This window comes from Talpa occidentalis, unplaced genomic scaffold (assembly GCF_014898055.3).
Source record: "Talpa occidentalis isolate TD23 unplaced genomic scaffold, MPIMG_talOcc4v2.1 talOcc4.11, whole genome shotgun sequence".
In the NCBI taxonomy this organism is placed as follows: domain Eukaryota; kingdom Metazoa; phylum Chordata; class Mammalia; order Eulipotyphla; family Talpidae; genus Talpa; species Talpa occidentalis.
Genome location: NW_023601104.1, coordinates 18,254,644 through 18,269,371, shown reverse-complemented (window position 1 = coordinate 18,269,371; position 14,728 = coordinate 18,254,644). Strand labels below are relative to the sequence as shown.

Below are 14,728 nucleotides of genomic sequence, written 5' to 3'. Positions count from 1 at the left end.
ATCTCTGAGTTATTAACAGCAGGCAGGCCAAAGGTTCTCTTAGTTTACCTAACGCTGGGCTTGTCCACCTAATACCTAAATATGAGCAGCAAGAATATATGTTACCAGTTGCATGTATCCTACCTCAGTAAGTATAATTTAAAAAGTGTATTTAAATATGGTTTCGTATTATATAGGTGGAAAATTGTTTTAGTTTTAATGCTTACAATAATGCTTACAAAACTTCTACCTCCACTTCCAATATTCTAATCAACAGTTATGCATTCATGAAACCTAGCAGTGTGCCTGGCATTTAGTGAACATTCAAATTGTTGAATAAATGAACAAAGCAATTATGGGCCCAGTAATGTGAGAAGTGCTATAGAAAATACAGAGGAATGCTTTTAAAGACGTAAACAATTATGAGAAGAAATTAAGACAACCAAGGCAATTAAACAAACAAGTTAAGACATCAGTGTTAGTAAAAAGGGAGATTAGTAAGGGTAGACAGTGCCTATCAAGACTGAAGGAAAAATCACTCAAGACCTGACTTCTTGTTCTATAATTAACTAGTTGTGCTACCTCAAGCAGAACATTTCCTTCTTATTTTACTACAGTTTTCTCAGCTTTTGAAAGCAGAACATTTCCTTCTTATTTTACCTCATTTTCTTACTTTTAAAATAAGGAGACTTTCAGCTGAATTCTGAAGGCCTTTCTAACACTTAATTTTTGTTTCTATTCATAGAGAAGGAAAACCTTAAAAATAAAAGGAAATCTATTTAATTCATTTTACTTAAGAAACAAAATCAAAAGGTAAATAGTAAAAAATTCTGTTTTCAATACTGTGCCCGAGGGTTTTACCTTTATGGTTATCACTTTCTAGTATAACCTCAGGGATATTTCAAGGGTTTCTTTATATACTTATAGACAAATAAAATTATGTATTTTCCACTTATTAAATGGAAACATACCATATACACATTCTGTTCCTTTCTTTTGAAACTTAATGACATATTAAGTTTATAGTAAGCTGGAGATGTTTGTCTATCAGTATTTATAGCACCTTTTTTTCTCTATAGTTTCCTATAGATACTTGGTGCTACTGATTGTGTCCCGCCCTCCAAAATTCATACCTTGAAACCTAGTCCCCAATGTGTGACAATTGGAGGGGGTCCATTTGGGAAGTGCTCAGTCCAAGAAGGTGGATTAGTGCCTTTCCTAACTCTTTGCAATCTAATATCTAGCAGATGGTAGTCTCCCCTTACTGTTTTTCTTTGCCAGGGCTTTCTGGCCATTTTTGCATGTTTATTTTTTCCATATGCGCTTTAGAATTAACTCAGCCAGTTCTTATCCTATTTCCTTTGTTCCTCAAAAAACCTTGTTAGTATTTTAGACACGTTAAATATAGAAACAATATTTTGAGGATGTTGCTTTAACTCAATAAGGGTACTGATTCACCTCAGGAACTAAGCACAGTGACCTGTGTTCTGAAGGTGAGAGTATCAGTTCAGTATCTTAACAGTAACCAACACAAATATGCCTAACAATCAAACAAAGGGTTTATGACTTGGCTTGCATCAAATTGGCCAGACCTGGTAGATTTGTTTTTTTAAATCTTTTTTTTTTTTTTAGAAGACTTTGTATTTTATTTATTATTATTTTTTTAATAATAAATTTTATTTTTATAGTCCCCATACAATTTCAACCCCCCATTCTGACCCCAATCCCTCCCCTCCCGGCCCCCCACCCCCCAAAAAGTGTCTCTGGTTCATAGTTTTTTGTTGTATTTTATTTTTTTTATTTTTATTTTTTAAATATTTTTTATTTGTTTATTTATATTTATACAAGCACTGGGTACAGTCAGAAGCACGGGAGGGTGAGAGAATTCACCAGAGCCAGAGCAGGGAGCAGAGCAGGCAGAAGGACCTAAGTACACTGCTGAGGGGAGCAGTGGGAGGCAGGAGAGGTCTGTGCGCCATGTGGGACCCTCCTCCGGTGGCTGGGGAGCAGACAGGGATTGAACCGGTGCTGCAGAGGCTGCAGGCAGCTTTTTAATCCAGCGCTCAACTGCTGCGCCAACGGGGAGGCCCTTTTTAAATCTTTTTTTTTTTAAAGATTTATTTATTTATACAAGAACTGGGGTACAGGTCAGAGGAGCGGGAGGTGAAAGAATTCACCAGAGACAGAGCAGGGAACAGAACAGGCAAACTGACCAAAGACACTGCTGAGGGGAGCAAGGGGCGAGGCAGGAGAGGTCTGCCACACCCTGTGGGTTTCTCCCTGGCCGGCCGGGAATCGAACCTGCACTGCAGAGGCTGCGGACAGCTTCACAGCGCTGCGCTCAATCCGTTGCACCACCGAGGAGGCCCAGACCTGGTAGATTTGTGACAGCATTTTAATTACTTGAATAGGATACAAAAGGATCGCTCCCCAAGTACTGTCTTGTTTTCCTAATGAGAGTTAGGGTTTTTATTGGTGTTTGGACATGGTGGGAGGCAGAGTGGAATGTACAGCATCTTGGTTTGACAGTTGACTAGACTATGAATCTGCATGGATAACTTCAGAAAATGGAGGCTGAAAGGACAAGATTCATATGAAAGCAAAATATGTAATGTTCTAACTAAGGTTCTTGGTGCTTGCTATAAAATCAGAGAAACAAAGGGGTCCTGAATGTACTGCACAAAACTCAGTGATACATTAGCAAAAACAAAGTGCTTAAGTATTTTGTAAGAACTTATTCTGCAGTCAACTTAGATGATAGCTCTCTCCCCGAGCCCCCTGCCTGCCAAAAGTTGAGACTAGGATAGAATAGAATTTGGTTTGACTTTAGGGAGAGTAAAGGATTAGAGTAGGATTTTTTAACCTTTCAGATCTCAGGAATATGATGTCTGTGATATATTTGGTACAGTAAGCCCATCTAGATAATGTGAATACACTAATCTTCCTAATTGCAGAATATTCACTATTAATCCTGAAGTTACTGTCTCATGCAGAATTAAGTTTTAGCGATTACTATTTCGAAGCCACTATAAATTACTGCTTTACCCCCTCGCTTACTGGCCTCCCTTTTTTTTTGAATGTGTAGGGGTGCCTGTTAAGATTAAACTATTAGGTATGTTGGATTGATATTTTCACACATTCAGTGTGGAATGCAAGTACATGCATTAGAGGCAAGAAAAATGAAATCCTTTTGAAATGTACATTAATAGAAATTAATAACTAGTTCTTAAAAAAAAAATGATTGCCCACAGGCCCTTTCAGCAGATTTAGGTATATGCATGTTAATGAACCTAAAGTACTGTTAAAGTCACTGTGGGGCTCTGTGTGCTGCTTTTAGCCAGTTTGTGCAGGAATGAATGGCTTATCCTTAACAGCTCTAAATAGTTTTATGTTTTTTTTTTCCCGATAGTAGCGGTTTGCTTGGTAAACCTTCTGCGTTTTGTGTAACAAAATGAACTAAGAATTAGAGGCTTGGTGAGTTAGGTCTACACTTTTCAGGAGTTCATTGTATCATGGTTTTCTGAAGATGCAGTACCTCTTTAAGCCCTGCCCTGGGACTCCCGCTGCTCAACAGGAAAGGAGGGCAAAGACTCCAGCAGCTGTTCACATTTTCACATGTAGTCTGTCTAGCTGCTGTGCCAGGCTTTAACTCTAAAAGGAAATCAGCAGGGGAGAAAGGATAGTTCTTCATATCTGAGAAGCAGTATGGGTAATACAAATTCAACATGAGATCAGGGAGGTGGATCAAGTGGGGAAGAATGCTAATTTTGCTATTTTCTATCCATTTATCACTTTATCTATATTTTATTTGTGAGATGGGGACATTACCTACATTTGCAGAGGTTAAATGAGAAAATCATGGGAGGTATTTAGTAGTTGCTGATAAATAAAAGTTTGATAAATCAAGTCCAATACATGCTAATGCCTGCACTTTAATTTCTATTCTAGTTAAGATTCTTTGTTAATTTTAGCAGACAGCATAATCACGCAGAATGGAACACAATGAAAGCATATTTGTAGACATTAGCTATACACAACCATAAATTATTTAAAATCTTTTTATTCTAGAAAATTTCAACGTATTCAGTAGACAGCATCCAAGAACCCCATATAGTCATTATCTGGCTTCTACAACTGATTTCCCCAACAACTCGCTTCTTCTGTAGTCAACAATTTGCACTGTTGCTTATTATTTTGAAATAAATCCCAGATATCATTATTCCTTTTAAATATTTCAATGTAAGATTATTTCAGTCTCTAAGATTATTGTTTAAAAATCCTATTAATCACAACACTATTAACATAACAAACCATCATAACAAAATATTACTACTTGGTATCATCAAAACCAGTCAATCACCAATTCTGTAAATACAGCCCATTTAATGAGTGAGCTACCAAGTGCAATAATACCTTATTTCAACTCTAGAGACAGGATTCCAAATTCCAAGTCAATCTTTAAATGCAAATTAAAAAACTGGGAGGGTCTCGCAATGTACATGTTCCTGACTTAGAATTTTCCTGGGCCAGTAATAGGCAGAACAATATTCTCCCCTGATGCTGGGCAGTGGCAGCAAGCAGGAAGCACCAGCAGGCATGTGATCACAAGGGTAAACAACTGATACTCCAGTTTATTACCGTTAACAGCAGTTTTTTGGAATTGTGTTTTCACATCCTATCTTGCCTATAAAATACCCAGCTGTAGGGCCTCCTGGGTGGCGCAGCAGTTGAGCGCTGGGCTGTGTCTGTAGCGCCAGTTCAATCCCTGGTCGCTGGTGAGGGTCCCACATGGTGCGTAGACCTCTCCTGCTGCGCCTGCTGCTCCCCTTAGCATTTTATTTTGTTGGTCTACCTGTTCAGCTCCCCGCTCTGGCTCTGGTGAATTCTCTCACCTTCCCATGCTTCTGACTGTACCCAGTGCTTACATAAATAAATCCTTTAAAAAATAAATAAAAATACCCAGCTGTGTCTGAGATCTTCAACACTTTATCATAAAATTGGCTTTTTGTTAGATGGCTTTACCCAACTAAAGATTAATGTAAATGTTCTGAGCACATTTAAGGTAGGCTAAGCTATGATGTTTGGTTTGGTTATTGCATTAAGTGCATTTTTGACTTATCATATTTTCAACTTTTGGTCACTTTACTGGGATGTAACTGCATCTTAAGTTAAGGAAGAAATGTTTAAGTCCATTTGCCATGCCTAAAGAGGTCATTGTTCACAGCTGTGCAGAAATTATACACACAATATGTTAGCCAGTTAATCTGAAGACAGGATATTACTGACAATTTTTTTGGATGGATCCTTATGAATATATGGAAAACAAAATGCATTGTTTTAGTCAACTCAGGTTTCCATAACAAACCACCAGACTGAATGGTTGAAATAACAGAAATGTATTCTTCACAGTTCCAAGACCAAGGTCACGGTTGGCCAACGTGCTGCTGATTCAGTTCCTGGTAAAGAGCTCTCTCATGGCTTGCTGAAGTCTTCCTCACTGTGTCCTCACATGGCCTTTACCCATGTTCCTCAGTGTGCTCATGCTGACATGTCTCTCTTGTTCTTTTTTTTTTTTTTTTTTAAAGATTTATATACTTACTTATTTATACAAGCACTGGGTACAGAAGCGCGGGAGGGTGAGAGAATTCACCAGAGCCAGAGCGGGGAGCAGAGCAGGCAGAAGGACCGCAGCACACTGCTGAGGGGAGCAGCGGGCGACAGGAGAGGTCTGCGCGCCATGTGGGACCCTCCTCCGGTGGCAGGGGAGCAGCCGGGGATCAAACCAGCGCTGCAGAGGCTGCGGGCAGCTTTGAAACCCAGCGCTCAACCGCTGTGCCACCAGGGAGGCAAGATTTGTTTCTTTATGCATACAAGAACTGGGGTACAGGCAGAGATATGGGGGGTAAGAGGATTCACCAGAGACAGAATGGCGAACAGAATAGACAGATAGACTGATATATACTGCTGAAGGGAGAAGCAGGCAAGTCAAAGGAGGTCTGCTGCACCATGTGGGTGGCTCCTTGGCGGGGGAGGGGGGAATCGAACTCTGTGCCTCAGAAGCTGTGGATAGCTGGCAGGCCCTCTTTTCTTCTTATAAGGCCACTGATTTCATCCTGAGGGCTCACTCTCATGACATCAATTAACCCTAATTAATGCCTAAAGGCCTATTCTCCAAAGACCATCCCACTAAGATTTGGGGCTTCAACATATGGATGGAATTTTCAGAGTTAGTGCATGTTTTCAGAGTAATTCAGCATTTTCCCCAAAAAGTATTGTTTGGAGGCATTTTGAGAAGAGTTTTTTCTCCTAAGAAGAGACTGTTAGAACACAGAAGTGAAATATCAGTATATGTTACTTACTTTCTGGAGAAAAGTAACATAAAAGAATGGGAGTGGAAGGACTGGTTCATAACCCATAAATTTATAAAATTAAAAATTTGAAGTCAGTAAGCTAGCATGTCACATCTAACTCTTTCTTTCTTTCTCTAAGTTACTTTGTCTCCAAGTAACTGAGATCATCATTCCTGGAAATCTTTAATTACACCCTGATTGAACCACCCAATTCAGATGGAACTGATAGCCTAACATCCCTACCTTCTCCCTCCTGTGCCACCTCAGGACTAAAGCAACTTTAATTAAGATTTATTTTTGTCTCCTATGAGGAAAATTTTTCATTAGATGAATTTCCTCCATACTAACAGGTTAATTCTCTGCAATTCAAACAAAGGCCCAAGGATCTTTTAAGATCTGCTAAGCTTGCACATTTGCCCAAAAAAAAAGGTAGGTGGAGCTGTTTGTAGTCATTTCTGCTGGCTGGATTAGCAACCCTGTTTTCACTAGTTGTGGGTGTGTAACTATATAAGCTGCAACAAAAAAATTTCTTTAAACTGAACTCCACTTTCCCCAGTTTACCCAAATGATTGTTATTGGCACCCAAAATAATAGGTAGAACCTGAAATAATCTGTTGTTAAAAATCTGGCAGGAAAAAAAGTCCCAACATTTAGTAACAGTCTAGTCTGTTGGCAATGCTGATATTTGGTACATGGAGGGCAATATGGTAGTCATTACCCAAATTAAAACTACACATGTGCTCTTTTGCAGAGCAATTCCACGTTGGGAAATGAGATGAGGCATACTTAAATATAAAGAAAAAAATACTTATGTCCAAAGAATCTCACCCAAGCACTGATTAGAATACAAAAGTTAAAAACCCCAGGTCTCTCCACTGGGTAATGATAGGTTACATAATCTGCAGGTAAGACTGACCTCTTTTATGCATTTATATGAAAAAACCCAAGATATTTTAAGTGTTGGTGCTGACGAGTGTATGAGTTCCTCCCTTTTACATAGAAATGGGGAAATACAACAATTTCCTTATACAGATAAGCATGAAAAAAGCTGTGGAAGAATACACAAGAAAATAAAAGCAGCAGTTACCTTGGAGAGAAGGCAGTTATGAGTTTAAGGTTTTCACCAGCTGATGGTGAAATAATTTTTAAAAATCTGGCTGGAAGCTGTAATTCAACAATAGCTATTATATGCAATTTTCCTTAAAATAGAATAAGAAAACAAGGTGTTCCAAAATGCAACTAAGTCTCGGATGTGAACTATAAGGTTGAGTGACGTGGTTGTGCCTAATCAATTCCTGGAAATCAGTGCCTCTGGGAAATAGTGAGATCAGTTACGTTGACAAACAATTTGTTTCCGGGCCTCCCCTGGCAGCGCAGCGGTTGAGTGCTGGGCTACAAAGCTGCTCGCAGCCTCTGCAGCACCGGTTCGATCCCTGGCCTCTGGCGAGGATTCCACATGGCACACAGACCTCTCCTGGCCCCCGCTGCTCCCCTTAGCAGTGTACTTCGGTCCTTCTGCTTGCTCTGCTCCCTGCTCTGGCTTTGGTGAATTCTCTCACCCTTCCATGCTTCTGACTGTACCCAGTGCTTATATAAATAAATCTAAAAAAAAAAGTTTCCCTCCACTGGTTCACTGGAGGACTTCTCTAGAAGTCAAAAAGAAGTAGTAGGAAAGAATGAATGAATGACATCATGCTCCTGTAATCAGTTTAAAATTCTGCAGTGGTTTGTTTGCCTAAAATCTACAAATTAGTCATCTGTGAATCTAAAATCATGCAGGAAGAAACCAATAATTTTAGTGTGGTGTTAAAATGTTATTTTCATAGTAAATGTCAAATGTTTTTTTCTTTAATGTTAAAATATTATTTTAATAGTAAAGTTTTAATGAAACTAGTAGGGGTAGTCTTCTTCATCGATTACAGTGGATTAGTCTAAATTTTGCCAACATACTGCTATTATTCAATAGACATGCACAGGAAAGATGAAAGAAATCACCTTCCATTTCAAAGTTTTAGTGACCTTGGCTGGCAAAGTCACCTTGATCTTTTCCCTTAGAATTTCAGGTGACTGAAATTGTACTGTAAACATGAACAAAATTACATACCATTCCAGTGTTTCTCACTGTGAGACCCACATCACTCATGACATTCAAGACAGTTCTACACAAGGCAGCAAACAACATCGAATCACACTGTAAGAATTAGGCCTCTTTCTCTTCTTTTTCAAGCTTTCAGATTCAAAACTCCTGGTTGGGAAGATATTTTATATCTCTTTGTTTTAATTGCACTGATTTTTAGTTACCATCTTGACTTGTTTCTTATTGCCAGAGGTAGAGAACACAAATGTTTGATTACCCACTCTCCCAGAAGCACAATGAATCGGGTGCTACTGCACTTGTTCCAGGAACTCTTGATCACAAATCACAAAACTTCAACAGTTGTTCCTTAGGCTTATCTTTCATTGACTCAAATTCTTCCCATGGGCTTCTGTAGGAGACACCTGGCTGTCCAGGAATGCTGCCATGTACTATTGGAGTCAAGCACTTTTTAAATGGTGGTTCCTGGGGCTTCCTGGTGGCATAAGGGGTTAAGATGCAGCACGATGACGCTCTCCGCAGCTACTGCAGCATGAATTCGATCCACGGCCACGGAGCTAACCCACATGGTGCAGCATACCTCTCCTGTCTTGCCCGTTGCTCCCCTCAGCAGTGTGTTTCAGTAGATTGCCTGTTCTGTTCCCCACTCTCTCTAGTGAATCCTCTCACCACCCTCCCCTATGTCTGGCCTGTACCCCAACTCTTGAATACATAAATAAATCTTAAAAAAAAAAACAACGGTGGTTCCTCATCTTATTAGTCTCCAGAATCAGTATAGCAAATGAGGTTACATCGGTTACCCTTGGAATTTGAAGGAAGTAACTGAGATAAGATAAGAAGTGTAGACCAGCTGGCAGTTTAATAGATGCTCAGTAAACGCCAGCTTCTTTTCCGTTACTTCTCCCCTTCTGTCCTTAGTACTCTTCTATATTCTCTCCCACTGATTTCACTCACTCCCATTGTTGTAATTATTACCCGTATGTGGAGAACTTCTAATTTTGTCACCAATTCTGACTTTTTTTCAGAATACCAAATCTCAAGCTTTTATCTGTTTAATAGTCCCACCAGAGTTTTGGCGTGATCCTAAACTCAGCATGTATGAAACTGAATGTCATCTTTCTCCAGATCTGCTTCTTTCTCTTGATTTTTTTCATTTCATTTACGCTGTCCGTATCATCTCCACTGCTCAGTCTCAAAATTGCAATCATCCTTAACTCCTCTCTTGCCCTCGCATTGAATCAGACATCAAGAAGACTTTTTTTTATATGGCATTTTAATAGCTCACAAAAGGTTTTAAAGGAAACAGACATCAGTCTAATCAACTATTTCTTACCCTCACCCCCAGGCAAAAAAATGAAAAGGCAAGGGAGGAGTCATGCCCAGAAGGGTCAGAGCTTAGACTAAAACCCAGTTAAGACTTGAACCTGGGGCTCCTTACTCCTACTACTGCTATACTTTCACCTGCTTGTCCCACCTTAAGTTCTACAGTTATTTTTGCATCTGTCTCTCCTCTCCTTCACCACCACCACCCCCAGAATTCAGGCCTTTCTTACTCTTTCACACTAGTAATGCAGATATAGATTGTCTCGGTCAACTAAGGAATAACTGATAATGTACAGCCAGCATGGTCCAGAAATATTTTTCTAACTTAAATTGAGCAAAATTTTTAAACCATGAAATGTATGGAATACAGTGCATCCATCCAAAAAGCTACAACTCAGTGAATCACAAAGTAAACATCCTTATAACCCCCAGTCAGGTAAAGAAACAGAACATTACTAGTATCCCAGAAGCTCTTTGAACCATTCCTAAGTATTATTCCTCCAAAACTATTCGTCAAATTTTTAAATTTTACAAAGTAGTCACATTATACACAGCAGTGTAGTTTCAACTTTTCCAACTCTTGTCATTTTAGCCAATATTGTGGATGTATAGTTTTTCTTTTTTTCTTTTTTTTTTAAGATTTATTTATTTATACATACAAGAGCTGGGGTACAGGCCAGAGATGTTGGGGGGGGGGAGGTGTTGAGAGGATTCACCAGAGACAGAGTGGGGAGCAGAACAAGCAGACTGCCTGAAATACACTGCTGAGGGCAGCAGCGGGTGAGACAGGAGAGGTCTGCTGTGCCATGTGGGTCACTTCCCTGGCTGGGTTCGAACTCATGCTGCAGTAACTGCAGAGAGTTTCATTGTGCTGCGTCTTAACCCCTTGAGCCACCAGGGAGGCCCCCGAAAAATTACATGTGGTTAAAAAACACACTTTCATAAAGTACAAAAATTACCAGAAAAGGAAACTATAAGGCCCCAATTTTGTATTAGGCCTACACATAAAATGTGAATTGCTATACCAGTTTCTAAATTATTCTTCTCATCGCTTCTCGGCCTTTTGGCTAAGATCAAGTGTAAATTATTCTTCTCAACTGGCCTATGGACCATCCTTTTAGTGGCACTAGACTAGAGCACTGATAAAAATCAGACTTGAGTCTGAAGGTCTGAGATCAGAGTCTGGAACATGGGGAATAAACTAACGGGTTGCTCTTGATTTTGAGTCATCAACTGGCCACCTAGTGGCCTTTTTCTAGCCTCAAGCACAATGGTGTTGCACCCTAGGTCAAAACCACCCATTGTTCTCCTTATCTCTAAGATAAAATCCAAGTATTTTAATATGGTATCCAAGACCTTTCAGGCTGCACCACACAACTTGTTAAGCCTGATTTTCCACTATTATCTATTTCACTTGACTGCACTATCCAGTACAGTAGATAATGTGGCTAATTTAGGAATTGAAATTTTAATCTTAACTGTAATTTAAAATTAGATTTAAAAAATCTGATACATAACTCAATTACTGCAAACTTTTTGTATGTATGGAATGACAGGTATGTGAATCTTTTTCAATTGTAAATTTTATAAAATCAAGAACTGAGATAAGTTGTAAACGTAAAATACAAATCTGCTTCCTTAGTCATGAAAAAGGAATGTAAAAAAAGTATTAAAAAAGTATTAAAAGTCTTTAATACTTTTTTATAGCAAGTATTTGATACTTTCTCATACTGATCACATATGAAATGATGCTACTTTTGGATATATGGGACAAAAAAGAGACAGCAAAGTTAATTTCTTTTTTTTTTCACTATAAAAGGTACTGACTTAGACAACCATGCCCCCAAATTAGGAATCATTTCCGATCCCTTTCTTTTCTTCACTATTCGTTTCTGTTTCTTTAGCAAAACAGAGCAGCTCCAATCACAAACTGTATCTTCAATCACCCACTTTATCTATACTATGTATGTTACTCCATTCCTAAACTACGTCAACAGCTGGCTTCTAGAGCACTTAAACTTACCAAAGTTGAAGACTTCATCTTCTAAAATTTCTTTTGCTCTCTAGACTTTGGTCATACTACACTCCTCACTAAACACAACAAACTCTTAGTCACCTTAGTATTTTACCTTCTATTTCCTTTGGCCTTAAATACTGCTGTTAACTTACTGCCATTTATGTCTTGGTAAAGAAAAAACGTTCTCAGTGAGACCATTTTGGATCAACCACCAAAGTTTTGCCTCTTCTCTTCCTGCAAAGAAACGCTTTCTCCAAATACCATTCTATTTTCTTCATGGAACATATCATTGGATATTATCTTTCCTCTTTTGTAAAACTTGTTTCTGGTCTGTCCCTTTCACTAAAAACAGCAGCAGAAAACTTATGGTTTTATCGCTGCTTCATCTATCCCGGCATATGTAAAGGAACCACTTACAAGATGAGTGTCACTGACACAACTTAAATGAATACACATCTAATTACCTATTTCTGCTTCCTTGGCTCTAAAGCAATTCATATTCTACATAGTTAAAACAGAACCTTCTTCCATCTCTAACAATCTCTAATCTCAATAAAGATATTATAATTCTTCCCTCCCACCTCACACACCTCATTCATCTTTGACAGCTCCCTCTCAATCATTCCCCTAATCCAGTCAACCATGTTGCCAAGTGCTACATAATGGCTTTGGTAAATTTTCTTCACTCTTCCTGCCACTTTGTTTATGTCACTGCTCTCTCAGATTACTGTTTTGTCCAAACTGTTTCCCATGGGTCCAATTTTCCCATAAGAGTGATCTAAAATACAAATGCAATCATAAACAACGCTTCTCCCTAGTATCTCTCAAAAGTTTCCTCTCGATTCTCAAAATTTCAGATATGGCATCAAAGTCCCCAGACCTCTCTCTTCAGGAACCTCTAGGCATTCTATTCTGAAAGAGCAGTATCTTCAAACTCCAGAGTTTGCTTCCTAATGTACTGCTTTCTAAATTCTCTTATTAAAGCTAATTGCTTCTCCAGTGCCATTACATTCTTCCCTCCAAGGCAAGGGATTTTAAGTATTCAGCAATTCACCCTCATCATAAACCTGACAGATACCTATTTCCTTGTTTGCATTCTACAGCACAAAATTAATGAAGGTAAGGATTCTAGAGCAATCACTAGGGGCCTGTTCAAATAACTTCAATGTTAAAAGAACATGACATAAAATACGAGTTATATTTATCAACCGAAGTTATGAAACTATCAGAACATGGCTCAAATGCCATCTACTTTGCTTCTATTCTAGACATACTGATTTAATAAGCTACACACCTTTCACAGATCTTCACTACATCAGTATGACAAAAGGATAAAAGGGGAAAGCTTACTTATCGGAAGCCACACAAAATCAGGAGGGAACATAGCTCTCGCTCAGGTTTGTCAGCTTGCCTGGATTAAACTCTTGGTTGCTGCCTCAGACATTCCCAACTCCTAGATAGAGGATGCAAGAGTTGCACATGAGCAGGTTGGGTAAATCACTCCCAGGCTCCTGTTAAAAAAACACCAATGTGTGTAGGTTTCTCAGCAAATCACCACCATGTAAATTAAATTCATAATGCTTATACTTTGCCAGTCACCATCTCCAAGTACACTTGTTATTTCTTAAGAGGAGGGGGAAAAAAAAAAAAATCACAAAAATCTTGATTTCCAGCCTCGGAAAAACATCTCTCCCTGCGATGACAGTTATCCCAGGGAATTCAGCGAGCAGTTATAATGGTCAATGAAACATCAGAAACATTCAGCATGTTAAAAAAAAAAAAAAAAAAAAAGAAAAGGCTCCAGGAATCTGGACGTCTTCATCATAAACCTCCCTGCCCAACTTAAGCGAAGCGGAGGCCAAACTTCGTTCCTCCTCCCAAAAGCGCCTCCCGCCCCGCGCGGCCTAGCGGGCGCCATGGCCGCTGAAGTTCACTCCCGGCCCCACAACCGCCCTTCCGCGTCCCAGCACTCGGCGAGGCCGAACACTTTAATTCCCCAAACGTCGGGACTCCCAGTCCCCCGAGCGACCATATCGGGGCGCCACGGGGCTCCGCGCCCGCACCTCAGCTCCCCGCCTCCCCAGCGCCCCGAAAGACGCGGGAAGGCCCGCGCCGGCCGGGCCCCTCCGCGGCGCACATGGCCGGCCGCAGCGCCTCCCCCATGCCGCGCAGGCGCCGGGCGAGCCGGGACTTGCGGCCGCGGAGAGCGGATCATTCCGCCGCTTTCTTTGTGTGGCCGCCGCTCCACAAATGGCCTATTTCCCTCCTCTCCGTCAAAAACACAACTCAGACCTCCTCGCCCCCTTCCTCCCGCCGGAACGGGGCCAGGGAGTGGGCGGGAGCGGGGTCTGCTGAGGAGGGCCGGGGCGGGCAGGCCGAGCCGGGGCCGGGTCCGGGAGGGATGCTGGGAGCTTTGACTCACTCGCACACCATGTGTCCTTCCGCGCGCAGCACGGGGGACTTTTCGGTGGGGATTTTGGGCGCCGACCAGACGCGGCATTTTCGGAAAATCGCGCCCTGTGCAGCCGGCGCGCGGCGCGTGTAGCGGGGCCGCGTCAGCCCGCCCGGGAACGAGGCGCCTGCGGGTCCCCGCACCACCTCCCGCCGCTCCCCCGCCGCCGCTCCCGAAGCTTTTCCAGGTCAGTGCGGGTCTGTGTAGGGCCCTGTTACCACCGGATGTGGAAGTTGATCTCTTCGCTGGTAAAAAATAATTCCACTTCCCCCGGAACCCAGATCATCCCCGCGATTTCCTGTTTATTGCATTAAGGCGCCGGGTTTCCGGGGCTCCCGGCCCCGCTTATTCCGCGGGGGTCGGCGGGGTCGGCCTGGGCGCCCGCGCCGCCCGCACGGCCGGCGCGCTTTGTCCGCGGGCACCCGGCTCCGGGGAGGGGCGGGCAGACATGGTGGCGGCCGCCGCCCCCTCCCCGGCCCCGGCCCGGCCCCGGCCCGGCCCCGGCCCGCCGC

The 14,728-nt window shown here is 41.4% G+C and overlaps 2 protein-coding genes across 5 annotated transcripts in view; one reads left to right on the top strand and one right to left on the bottom strand.

Moving 5' to 3' along the window:
* USP8 (ubiquitin specific peptidase 8) overlaps positions 1–14,268 on the bottom strand; it is a 90,529-nt gene extending 76,261 nt beyond the window's left edge. The window contains exons 1-2 of one of the 2 annotated variants that reach the window (XM_037502463.2): positions 14,187–14,268; positions 13,115–13,275 (exon numbers count right to left, since the gene is read on the bottom strand). The gene's annotated coding sequence lies outside the window, so the exon portion shown is untranslated. The remainder of the gene's footprint in view (positions 1–13,114; positions 13,276–14,186) is intronic. The other variant, XM_037502464.2, reaches the window with a different exon arrangement.
* The window catches only part of GABPB1 (GA binding protein transcription factor subunit beta 1), a 62,448-nt gene continuing 61,907 nt past the window's right edge, over positions 14,188–14,728 (top strand). For all 3 annotated transcript variants that reach the window (XM_037502468.2, XM_037502466.2, XM_037502469.2), the window contains exon 1: positions 14,188–14,403. The gene's annotated coding sequence lies outside the window, so the exon portion shown is untranslated. The remainder of the gene's footprint in view (positions 14,404–14,728) is intronic.